The 13,390-nt window shown below is 40.9% G+C and overlaps 1 pseudogene; it reads right to left on the bottom strand.

The window, feature by feature from the left end:
• Window positions 1–569: 569 nt before the first annotated feature.
• On the bottom strand, window positions 570–1,214 carry LOC143639718 (claudin-34 pseudogene; annotated as a pseudogene).
• Between the last annotated feature and the right edge of the window lie 12,176 nt (window positions 1,215–13,390).

Consider the following 13,390-nt stretch of genomic DNA (forward strand, 5'->3'; position numbering starts at 1 on the left):
ATTTTAAGAGAATTGTATTGAAAGATATGATATCTGGGGTTTACTTTAAAATATTTAGGAGGAATAAAGTAGAACTAATATTGCAGAACTTTAGAACTGTTCAGTCTGGTGATGGGTGTGTGGAGCTTCCCTATATACTAATTACGTCTCTACTTTTGTCCATTTTGGAAAACTTTATAGGGTAGAGAGATGTTTTTATCATGACAATAGAGAATGAATAAGGTCCACTTTTGTTTTTAGACGTTTCAGAGTGAGATGTGAGAAGTTTCAACATACTCACTCTTATTTCTATACACTAAGTTTATAGTAGGCTGTAATAACTAAAATCCAGACCCATAAGACTGGAAGGTAGGCAAGATTTATTTTAATGAAAGTTCCTAATCCAAACAACCAATCAATGAACCAAATTCAGATGCAAAAGATAATGAAAGGAGTCAGTTGGCTTCTATCTGTCCCGAATCACTTTTCCATGGTCTTGAGTCCTTGGAATGCTTTGTAGAACATTCAGATAATACTTCCCATAACCTTCTGGAAATAATGGATTTGCAAAGTTCATACAACTTGGAAATTCATTTTTCAAACTCAGGATGCACTTGGATGTCCAGGGGGAAAGTGTAAGAAAGGAAAATTATCCCACTTAACAACAGCAGGAAGGCAGCTAGTGCTGCCACTATAATGGCACTTCCAACTTCCTGAACATCTGGCTTGAAGGGCACATAGAAAGTCGAAGGGAATTCAATCCCCTCCATGCTTATGATGGAATAGTAATTCCAGAGCACAACAATTAAGATACAGCCACTAGCAGTGATGTTCAGAATTCCTGAAGCAACGAATGGATTGCAGGTAACGTTCTTCTGAAGGATTCCCATGTACACATTCCTCAGGGCAAGGATGATAAAGGCCTTCCCCAAGAGCCCCAGGATGTTGGCAGCCAGCAAGAGGTGCTGACCAACACAAATGCTGGGTGGAAGGAAGTCATCATGGTAGGTGTATCGGTAACACATTTTGGCTTTGCTGGTGTTACTTTCATGGTTGTAAATGCATACTCTCCACATTCCCACACAGGTAACACCAGAGGAGGCGAGAAGAGGGTGGTTCATGTACCACATTCGCCACTCCACGAGGCCCATGGAAATGCCAGACAGGATCCATCCTACAGTGGCAATAGCAAAGCCCACTACTTGGCAATTGGCACTACTGACGAGGCAGACCATGGCAACAGCATATATAGTTCAACTGCAAACAAATACAGGGTATCATGAGTGTGGTATCCTCTGGCTAGGATAGCCCCCTATGGGGGAACAGTACTCAGACAGAAGGAATATATTCAAGAAAGGAGGCATTTTCCCTCTCAATCAGCTGCTGGGAGTGCAGGTTGAGCAAACTTTGTTTAGGGCTATGTGGCAATATTTGCCCAGAGCTTTAAAATATACAAACCCTCAATCAGTTCCACTTCTGAGCATTGGTTCAAAGTCATAATTAAGTCTGGCCAAAACATTATTCACAGATATGGTCAGTACAGCACTCTTTGTAATACTGAAAAACAGGAAACTACTTTACGTCTAACAATTAGTTAAATCATTTATGCTTCCAGCCACTCTATCGAGTTATGTGCCGACATTAAAACTCTCGGAGGGCTGGGGTTGTGGCTCAGTAGTACAACGCTTGCCTAGCAAGCGTGAGGCACTGAGTTCGATTCCCAGCATCACATAAAAATAAACAAATAAAGTAAAGGTATTGTGTTCATCTTCAACTGAAAAAAAAAAAAAAAACTATCAGTGGAGGGGCTGGTGTTGTGCTTGTCTAGCATGTCTGAGGCACTGGGTTTGATAATCAGCACTGCATATAAATAAATGAATAAAATAAAGGTCCATCAGTATCTGAAAATAAATTTTTAAAAATCAGTGGAGTCATACAAGTTATAATATTTTGTACTTGGCTTTTTTCACTTAGCACAGTGTTTCAAGGTTCACCCTGCTATAGCATGTGTAAGTGTATCACTTTTTAGTATCCAGTAGTATTCCTTTGCATGATTTGTTCACTCATTTGTCATTTTTAGAATTTAAATTAGAATTTAGATTAAATTGAATTTAGATTAAATTCCCTACAAATGGGTTCCATGTTTTGCCTGTCTTAATGTTACTATACACATGCATATATAAAACTATGCACATATTTTCATTTCTTTTGGGTAGATGCTGAGGAGTAGAATTGTCGGATCATATGTAATTGTGTATGTAACTTTTCATTAGAAATGATTAAGGTATGGGCTGCACCATTATGCTCCCACTAACAATGTATGAAGGTTCCAGTTTATTCATGTCTTCTCCCACATTTGGTATTTATAGTCTTTTTGATTATAGCCATTCTAGTCATCATTTTATGTGACCAAAAGGAAGATGCTCACAATACACCAACAGCATGTTACAAAATAGTAGTTTTAATATAATCATAGACATGAATTATACCACTGGAAGGCTATATGCTGTTACCAAGAGAAGTTTTTAAAGGATTTCAAGGATTATGAGGGGTTTTTAAAGCTATTGGTGTTGTGAAGCATTCCAAATATATGGAAAAGCACACAAAATCTAAATGCATACCTTAATGGCTTATCACTTGGAAAACAGCCATATAGCTACCACTCTGATAAAGTTATATACCACTTCCTTCCTTTTATTTTTTAAAATTAATCAATTTGTTCTAATTTGTTATACATGACAGTAGAATATATTTCAATTCATATTACACATATAGAGCACAATTTTTCATATCTCTAGTTGTGCACAAAGTAGAGTCACACCATTCATGTCTTTATACATGTACTTAAGGCAATGCTGTCCATCTCATTCCTACCCCCACGCCCCCTCCCTTCTCCTGCCTCCCCTTTGCCCTATCTAAAGTTCCTCCAATGGAACTCCCACGCTCCACCCCCCATCCCCATTATGGATCAGAATCCACTTATTAGTGAAAACATTCAGCCTTTGGTTTTGGGGGATTGGCTTTCTTCACTTTCATGATGTTCTACAACTCCATCCATTTACCATTTCCTTGCTTTTCTTTATAGTTGTATCACCTCAGTATGCATCCTAAACATCTTAATAATTTTGCCTCTTTTTCAAAATGGGAACCATGTGGTAGGCGTTCAGGTGTGGACTGGTTTTTTCACTTGATAGTGTTTATGACACTCAGATTATGATTTTTAAAATATTTATTTATTTATGTCATGCTGGGAATTGAACTTGGGGCATAGTGCATGCTAGCCTAGCACTCTACCAACTGTGCTATATCCACAGTCTAAGATTATGATTTTTAATAGTGCGTAGATATTCAGTACTTTTAGATATGTCTGTCATGAGCATGATTATTTTGAAATAAGAATACAATAAAAATACTTCATTAAAAAGTTGTCAAGCTGAGGTTATGGCTCAGTGGTAGTGCCCTTGCCTGGCATGCATGAGGCACTGGGTTCAAGTCTCAGCACCACATATAAATTAATAAATAAAGGTCAATCAACAAATATTTTTTTAAAAGTTGTCAAGCAATAGAGGATTAATTAATTCTAGTACATACAGATACTTTAGTACCTAGGATATATTACAGTAATCCATTCTTTATAATACTTACCGAGAGTTAAAACAGGAGAGAACTAAGGAAATGTCAATCTCCAACTTCTTGGAACCAATTTGGATGGACAAATCCAAGAAGTGGGGTCAGAGTGCCTGCGCATTGATGATCCCAGTAGTGTCACTGACAATAGGAATAAGGAAAATCGGGAGGTCACAGGCATGTGAAGCAATGGGAGCTGCTTAAGTAAATTCCATAATTCAACATGGAAATCCTCAGAAATGTTTTAATAACAGGAAATCCTCACTATATGCTAAGTAAGAAAAAGGATGCAAAAGAATGTACAGACATGTATATTGTATATCCTCATATATGTGACTGTATATGGCCTGTGTTTTTGTTTCTTACATGCCTCCACACATACACATGTAAAACTTTGGAAAGCAGGACTTCCAAATGTTGTCTCTTGTAAATACTTTATTTCCTACAACTTCTTTTGTATTCCAATATTTCAGCAGTGAAGAGATGCCACATACAAACAATGCTCTATTTGGGGAAAAGTGTGTATTTTATGGGCTTTATTATTTTATTTTATTTACCTTTTTATTTAAAGGTACCCTTTTCATGTGCCCAGGAGTGGAGGAATGTGCACCAGGACTCCACAAATGTCATTAACTTGAAGCCAGCTATTTATAAAATGAAAAGAATGTAACTCTCAGGGGAAAAGAAAAGACCTGAAGACATCCTCATTTTCAGAGGCAGCATTTAAATGCAACATGGTGGCATGCCTGTGTGCACAAGGGCACACAGCTGCCATGTGCTCAAAAACATGGTCCCTCCAGGAACTGCTGGTCAGTGAGGGGAAGATGTGTAAATATGTGGATCACAAAACATGCCGACGGTTGATGTCATAGCTGGGGTGTGAGGGGATTGGCTATAGGACCACTGAGGCAGGGTCAGGGGATGCAGGTCATCATTGACTTGGAATCATTCTATCAGACTTTTACTGAGTTGGACAAATCATTGGATTTATCAGGAACCAATTTAGGAGAGAACTGACTATTTAATAAACCCAACAGTATGTCTTCTGGCATTCAATTTTTTAAGAGTTAAAACCACATTGGACAGATGAAAATTTTTCCATTCAATTTCCATGCTTTCATTGTGTTCAAACAAATATGGGAATGGTGTGTTAGTCAGTTTTTATTTTGCTGTGACAAACAGAAAAAAAATGAAAATAACAATACAGAGGAGGAAAAGTTTATTTTGGCTCACAGTTTCAGAGGTTTAGTCCGTGGTCGGCCAACTCCATATCTCTGGGCCCAAGATGAAGCAGAACATCATGACAGAAGGGCATTACAGAGAAAGTAGCTCAGAACACAAAGACTGGGAAGCAGAGAGGGTGTTCTACTCATCAAGGACAAAATACAAACCCCAAATGCACATCCCAAGTGATCCTCTACCTCCAGCCACCCCCTACCTGTTTATAGTTACCACCCAGTTAATCCCTATCAGTGGATCAATCCACTGATTAGATCTCAAAATTCATAATCTAATCTTTAACCTCTGAACATTCTTGCATTGTCTCACCCATGAACTTTTGGGGGACACCTCATATCTAAACCATAACAGATGGACTTTCCCAAAGAGGGGAGTCAGCCCTAGGGTGGTCTCTCTTGAATGTTCTGCTATTGCTTATCTCTGTTTCTCCCCCAACCAAGTGACTTCCCTTGGGATTTGTTCTGATATCATTAATAGTAGCTCCATGTCTTTTGACCTTTGAGAGACTTCACTGCTGAGTACTGTCATCCCAGGGCAAATCCACAACTCGCCAGTGAGAAAACAAGGCCAATATGTACATCTATGGACTAATGCAGTTGTGGAGACTCGAGTCCAAACCCTATATTCTCAAGGTACTATTAATCAAGGATTTCAAATGATTCCATTTCCAGCTACATCTTCCATTACCACCTCTGATACCTAGGCAACGACTTGGGTAGGCCAGATGGTTACTAGGTTTACCATCTCAACCTAGGCTTATCATTGGAAAGCTGGGACTAATGTTGACTTTTAAAACTTGATTTTTTTTTTTAGAAAAAGTTTAAACTTATTTAAAGGTTGCAAAGTAGACCTGAGAATTCTTGTTTAATCTTTACCCAGCTATTCCCCAAATAGAGATCTTAACATTAAGATGTTAAGTAACCATGATACCATTACCAAAACCTAGATGGTAAATTGATGTGATACAGGTTGAATTCTGTCACTCTCCCCTCTTTCGTCTAGTTGAGGACCCAATACAGAATCCCACCTTATGTTTGCTTGGTCTCAATATTCTTAAAGACTGCTAGTTATTTTGTAAAATGTCCACCAGTTTTTTATTTGCCAGATGTTTATGACTGAAATGAACATTAGCATTTTCGTTAAGACAACCCAGAACTGACATGTATCCTTCACAGTGCATCATATCCAGGGTCCATGATTCTATGTCTTATTGTTGGTGATGGTCTCATGGCCAAGGAGGTGCCTGCTGATTTCTCCATTGCAAATTTATCTTTCTTTGCATCTTATCTTCCTCTTGTATTTAATAACGTTCTTGGGGAAATTATTTTGACATTAGCAAATCCTTTCTTCTCTTTTACAAACTAACTTTAGCATTCATTGATGAATCTTTCCTAAAACAATTATTACTGTAGTATTCTTTTTTTTTTTTTTTCATAATACTTGGGATCAGATCCAGGGCCTCATGCATACTAGGCAAGTGCTCTACCACTGAACTTCTCCAGCCCTTTTTATTTTGAGACAGGGTCTTGCTAAGTTGCCCAGACTGGCCTTAAACTTGCTACCCTCCTGCCTCAGCCTCCCAATTGTTGTGATTTTCTAATGTTGATTTTCTATTTCTAGGCCTTACATTTATCATTTCCTTCTGTAAGAAAGAATCATCATTTGTCTCCCTTTTAGTTGTTGATGTCAGTATGAACTTGAGGCTATTTATTTTCTTCTCCAAGTTAAAATTCAATGCTACCATTGTTTATTCTGTATCTTGACTTGTGTCAGCTTTGGCCAGTGGGAGATTTTCCCATGTTTGCTCCTGTGTATGTATGTATGTATATTTTAGATACACTTTTTTATTGGTCAATTACAGTTATTATACATAATTGTAGAATTGTTACATATTTGTACATGCACACAATAGAACAATTTTAATTTGGTCACTTTGATTCCCTATACCTTCCCTTTCCCTCTTTCTTTCCTCAAGTCCCTTTACTCTAGTTTACCAGTCTCCCTTCTATTTTTATGAGATGAGCATAGCTGTATTCTTTCTGGAGCACTTCTTTACTTTCCAGTATCACAGGTTAATGCTTGTAATTTCCTGTGTCCTGACAGAGGAAGGAATCATTATTCTTTTAAAAAGAGTCCCAGTTCCTTTTGCTGGAGAACAATAGGACCCAATTGAATTATGTCGACATGCTAAACAGGGCTGACTGGTGTTAGTTTCATAGGGTTCCAGGGGCTTATAAACCAAATGCCTTAGTTTGACTAACATCCACTAGGAAAATGGCTCATCAAGCTGAATGGCACTTGATTGTCGAATAGGTATTGCACACTTAATATGCCCTAACAAACTCCATGGCTCTCTCTGGGCCTCATCTCTTTCAAACAGCTTCTTCTTAATTGGGCTTTTCCTCACCTGTCTTTCAGAAATGGCACTTCCTATGACAGTGCTCCCTACTCCCTCCCTGCTTCACTTTGTCACCACCCCAGATGTATGGATTTGTTTTCTTCTTTCCTTGTTTCTGGTCTTCCTCATTCTTACCTGTTTACTCATCACTGTGCAGCAATCTGTAGACATTGCTTGGTGCAGAGAAAGCGTGGGTGAATGGATGTAGGAATGGCGGACTTCCTAGATGCAGCAGTGGCTCCTGATTCCCTCTAGTGAGAGCAGCATGGCAGGCACTGGCCACAGAGAATGACTTCCTGCCTGCTGGCACTTGGCCTCCTTCATGGTGATGCCCAGTTACTTCCTTTTCCCTGCCTTTTTCCTTGAAGACTGCAGACACACCAGAGTGGGGTGAGTCCCTTTGCTTCACACCTGTTCCATACTGTTTGTATTTCTCACAAGAACTTACATGTCAGCATTAGTGGTTGAACTGTGTCCCCTAAAAAGATACGTCAAAGTCATAGTCCCTAGGCAATCAGAATGTGAGTGTTCTTGGAGATGGGGTCTTTACAATAGTAATGATGTTGAAATGGGGTCATTAAGGAGGAACTCAATAAAACACAGCTGGTGTCCTTAAGAGATGTACAGAGGGAAACATCTGTGGAAATCTATTATGTTATGTGCACGTACCTCCCTGGGCACTGGGAAGCATGGAGGAGCAGCTCACATGTCCCACTCAAGGAAAATTCGTCCTGGAAAGAGATTCTTTTAAGTGAAAAATGGAGATCAAACAGGCATTAAGCCAAGTACTAACACAGGCTACAGGAGAGCAGAAGATGGAGAGAGGAAGCACAGGTGGGACAGGAGAAGTTCTCAGAGGGAACCAAAAGGAAGAGTCCAAGTGTTAGAAATGGGTTGGAGGGAGACCACTGTATGCTTGGGACGTGCCCTGAAGGGCAAGGTCAAAACTGACAGTTAATCCATAAGGCAGTGAGTTGCAGGTGTGGAATGAAAAAAGGGGGAGGCAGGAACAGACATTGCAGCCATCTGTATATTCTTGTGTGTGTGTGTGTGTGTGTGTGTGTGTGTGTGTGTGTGAGAGAGAGAGAGAGAGAGAGAGAGAGAGAGAGAGAGAGAGAAAGATATTTCTGTTATCAGAAATCCCTTCTAATAGAATGATCCTGACAGGTACCATGTTTTATAGCCATCATTCTCTTTGGCCAGATAATCCTGAACAAATTATTTTGAAGGGACAATTTAACTGGCACATCATTGGGGATCCGAGAGTGAGGCTGAGTGGGTTTCAGACTGTGCATTAGCATTTCTTTTGTGATGATGCTAGAAGCTGCCTTGAGTGGTGGGGGCTGCCGGGAAGCATTTAAATGTGCAAGGTCATTGAACTGGTGTTCAAGAGGGAGATTCAAGTGTGTGGAAGCCAGGGACTTCAATGCTGCCTCAGTTGGCACATGCATAGAAGTTGGAGAATGTTTGAGGGAAAGGAAAATTAGTTCATAAATTAAAGCTGTGGGCTCCCTCTGAAGTTCCAGGACCAGGAGAGGAGGGCAGAGAGGTAGGAAGGAGTCCACTGGTGTTGTTCGAACACCATTAAAAAAGTCACTTTGTGTTCAACTCAAATCAGCAGCAGCTACAGATCTGTTCTGCATTCCAGCCCCAATCCTCCTTCAGAAAAGCCAAAGGAGGATGAGTGCATTCAGATATTTCCTCAGGAGAGTCATGGGAGTGGGTGGCTAAGGTGTTTCACAAGGCAGTGATGAAAGCAACACCCCCTGCATGCAGGTGGAACAGGAGCACAGGGAGGACTGTATAGATCCTACCATGTCCCCCTAGCCTAGGAGAGAGATCCAAGTTCAAAATGCAAAGTCTAGTTTCTACTGAACACATCTCTTTCACATCCTAATAAAGTTGTCAAACCACAAGCTGAACCATCATAAATCAAAATCCTAACTCAGAGATCATGTGTACGGATAATAGAATATCATTTCTACTTACAGCCTAAGAAAGGAAGAATATTCTGACACACGGACGAACTGGAAGGACATTGTACATTGTGAAACAGTAGTCACAGAAGATCATCAAATGATTCCACCTAAATGAGGCGCCTGAAGGACTCACATCCAGAGAGACCGGAAGTAGGATGTGGTTACCCTGGGTCAGGGCAGGAAGGAATGGGGAGATGGCATTTAATGGGAATACAGTTTTGTTTGGGAAGGACAGAAAGTTCTAGAGATGAATGGTGGTAACAGTTGCACAACAATGTAAATGTACTTCATGACACTGAACCATACCCTTAAAAATGGTCCAAGTGGTGAATGTTATGTTGTGTATATTTCTCTGTCTCTCTCTCTCTCTCTCACACACACACAAGAATATACAATGAAGGACAAATCTGTACTAACCAGCGGCATACTCTTCAAGTGAACTGGAAGCCCAGGATGATGATCAGTGACTCGGGCCAGCAGGACAAGGATGAGGCTCCTCTTAGGTCCCTCCTGGCTATTCGTGCTGGCTTGTTGGTCCAGACAGCAATGGGGTCCCATCCACACCAGGGATAAGGAGGTCCAAGACCTTCTGTTCCACCTTCTATTGTCACATTCTACCACCTATTGTCTCACCTTCCAAGTTCTCACTTGCTAGTTCACGAATGGCAGGGTAGCTGCCATCACTCTATGGATCCGGGTGCTGTCTTTGTTTTTTTTTTTTTTTTGGTCTTCATCATGGGTCCTTGTGATCGGTTAGCCTTCATGGGGGTGGGTATGTGTATTAATGGATCACAGGAGTCTACTTCCAAGACTGAAATGTCTCCAATCACTTTCTTGTGCCTCTCGCCCAAAATTGTTTCTAACAGGCTTGAAGGTAATGTCATTTTTATTTTTTAAATTATTTTGTGGTATTGGGATTGAACCCAAAGACTCTCTACCATTAAGCTACATCCCCAGTTCCCACCCACCCCCGCCCTTTGAAAAACTTTTAAGAAGGATGTCGATGGCTGCCAAGGCTGGCCTGGAACTTGAGATCCTTCACCTCAGCCTCCTGAGTCACTGAGATTACAGGCATGCCCACAGTACTCAGCAGTAAGGCCATCTATTTGAAAGGCAATGGCAGCAGAGTGAAGTGACACATGCCTGTAATCCCAACATCTTGGAGACTGAGGTGGAGGATTGCAAGGTCAAGGCCAGCCCTGGCAATTAATGAGACTCCCCAACTCAAAAAATCAAAGGGGGCTGGGGGCAAAGTTCAGTGGTAGAGTGCCCCTGGGTACAATCCCCCATATTGCAATAAGTAATATGAAAAGGCAATGATGAGTGGCATCTATATGTCAAAGCCCACCAACACCACATCAGGAAACATACTGTTCAACTCATGGGAAACAATCTCCTTCTGGTTTGGGTCTTGAATCATAGGCCTGATTGAAACATGTCCACATGGGTAAGACATGAATACATGGAAGGAGAGCCCTAATTGGTGAGAAATAGACTTCTAAGATTGGAGATGGCTTCAAGTGAAGTTTCTGTAGGAAACACAGCTGTGAAGTAGGCAAAGTACATCAGCAAGGCAGGACTCGGGACTGAATGTTAAACAGAAGTCAAAATTCAATGAGAATGCTTTGTTACAGTATTTCTACGATAAGGAATTTATCCCAAGCAAATGATCAGAACTATGTATAAAGATATGACACAAATTATAACTAGGACAAAAAGGGAAAAAAATCCTTTTAGATACACTTAGAATATAAGTCCAATAAGCCATATTATGCCCTTAAAATAGGCAAGTACACAGTCACTATACTGAACTATCAAGAAAATCACTCCAACTGTTGCTATGTAAAAAAGCAGATTGCAAAAACATGTGGCCAGCCTATGTCTGATTTCTTAAAAAGTAAAAAGCAAAAGGGAGAAATGTGGGGGGAAGCATGAGAAGAAGGGAAGATTGTGTGGATATGTTACCTCTCGCAGCAGGATGGTTAATTTAAGGATGCTGAGATTGGGGGTTATCTTGGATTTTCTGAGTGGGCTCCCTGACACCATAAGCATTGTTGTAAGAGGGAAGCAGGAGGGTCTCCTGGTGGAAGAGATGAGACAATGGAAACAGTTGGAGAAAATTAAGATGCTAAGCGGCAAACTTGGTAAGTGTAGGAAGAAGCCATGAGAAAGGAATGGAGTAGTCTCTGGAAGCTGGAAACAAATTGTTTCAGAGTCTCAAAGGACAGCCCTGCCAACACCTTGACTTTAGCTCAGTAAGGCTGATGTCAGACTTGACAGACGTCTGATCTTGAGAATGGTAATAAATTAATGTTCTAAAACACTAAGTTTATAGCAATTTGTTACAGCAGTCACAAGAAACGAATTCAGTGCCAGTTTCTGGCTGAGGTGGTAAGCAACTCTGCCTGCTCTTTGTTGTCCTACAATGTTTATTTCTCTGTAACAACTATTGAGAAACAACTCGAGACTCATGAATTCACCTCCAGGGTCTAAACCACTATCTGTGATTTCAGGAAGCCACTAATGGGCTGGGGGTGGTGACTTGGAAAGTATCCCCTATAGAAAATGGGGTACTACTCAAATCACAGCTTGGACAGCACTTCTCTGACATCAACACACTAATGTTAAAGCAGGACATGTCCAATCAGAGAGGAAACAGGGGCTCAAAGATGCTAGGACACCTGCTCATGTCGATGCAACTAAGTAGTGACACAGGTGGCTTTGCTCCAGAGAAACTGTCTTTGTGGCTTTGGATGCTTTGGTGCCACTCCATTGGATGTGCTTTGGTTACTGGAAAGTCAGCAGGTGTGACATGACCAAAGCCATAACAAGCACCTTCATGACTGGACTTGTTCTGTTATGTACCCGCCAAGGCCATGCCCAGGCCTGATTGCTGGTACCAGGAGGAAGAGGAGAGGTCTGTGGGGTACAGCCCAGCTTGGATCAGTCACTGATCTACAAACATGTGAGCTAAGTCAATACTGTGCACTCTACACCGTTGAGATTTCATAGTTACTTGTTACACACCAGTACTGATGCAAGAGCTAATTGATACAACCTGTGTTTCAGACTTTTTCTGACTACAACTGATTAGCCTTAACCAGTCAGGCAAGATACAAGCATACAGTCAATACTAAAGTTTACTCAAATGGCTTAAGAATCTGATACATGGTGAAGATATAAGAGTGTGTGTTTTTTTTCTTTTGATGGTGGGGATTGATCTTGACATGACTCCCATGTGCTGTACAAATGAGCTACACCCCAATATTCTGATGTTTTTAAAAAATCTGCAACATAGGTAAATCAAAGACATGCTCCATTCACTCAAAGAGACATTATTTATTTAGTTAAAATCAAGCAAGATGATCTGTTGATAGAAAGTGTCAAGCATGAAATCTGCACACATTTGCCACTGTGGACTGCTGGACACAAGCCACAGACAATACCTCTGACCAAAAGAAAGCTTGCTACACAGAGCGTCCCACAGCTGTGCTATGACAGAGGGTGAGGATCAGCCACCACCTGCGAATGCCCAGGGCCAATCAATAGCACCAGATTGTTTTTATATGTAAGAACATCACTATATACAAGATATGTACACCGCTCACTGGAATCTTTGGGTCCCCGCTAACCAGATACTTAAGAGGCAAACAGGGTTACAAGATGAGAAGGTTGTGATTATGTGTGCTTTACCAAAAGGATACTAGAGCACTATGTATTGCTGTGTAGAAGAAAGTCCTAAAAAAGACACAAAAAGGGCTGGGTGCAGACACACACATTTGATTCTTCACATTTTACACACGTATCATTAAAATGATCACAATACTGTATGTGAGGGGAAAGGATCACAGGTAAAAAGCTTTGTCTAAATTAAAAATACAACATTCTAAAATTACTTGAGGGGGTCTATCGACAGTCAGCTTCGGCTTGTCTGCCTTGACTGACATCCACAGCAAGGGGCCACCAGGTGGGAAGGGGCAAGATGCCACAGAACAATGGCAGGGCAGGGACGTTTCAAGTTAGAAGTAGCTGAGTTCAACAGGAACAAACCCTTCTGAAGAGGCCTTCAGCCTTTTGGCATGTGTAGGATGCCACAAAGGCAAGGTTTATTGCCTGCATCATGGAAGCTTGCCAGTTTGGACTCTCACAGTGCCTCTGGAGCCCAGCT

The sequence above is a fragment of the Callospermophilus lateralis genome, chromosome Y (genome assembly GCF_048772815.1).
Source record: "Callospermophilus lateralis isolate mCalLat2 chromosome Y, mCalLat2.hap1, whole genome shotgun sequence".
Lineage (NCBI taxonomy): Eukaryota > Metazoa > Chordata > Mammalia > Rodentia > Sciuridae > Callospermophilus > Callospermophilus lateralis.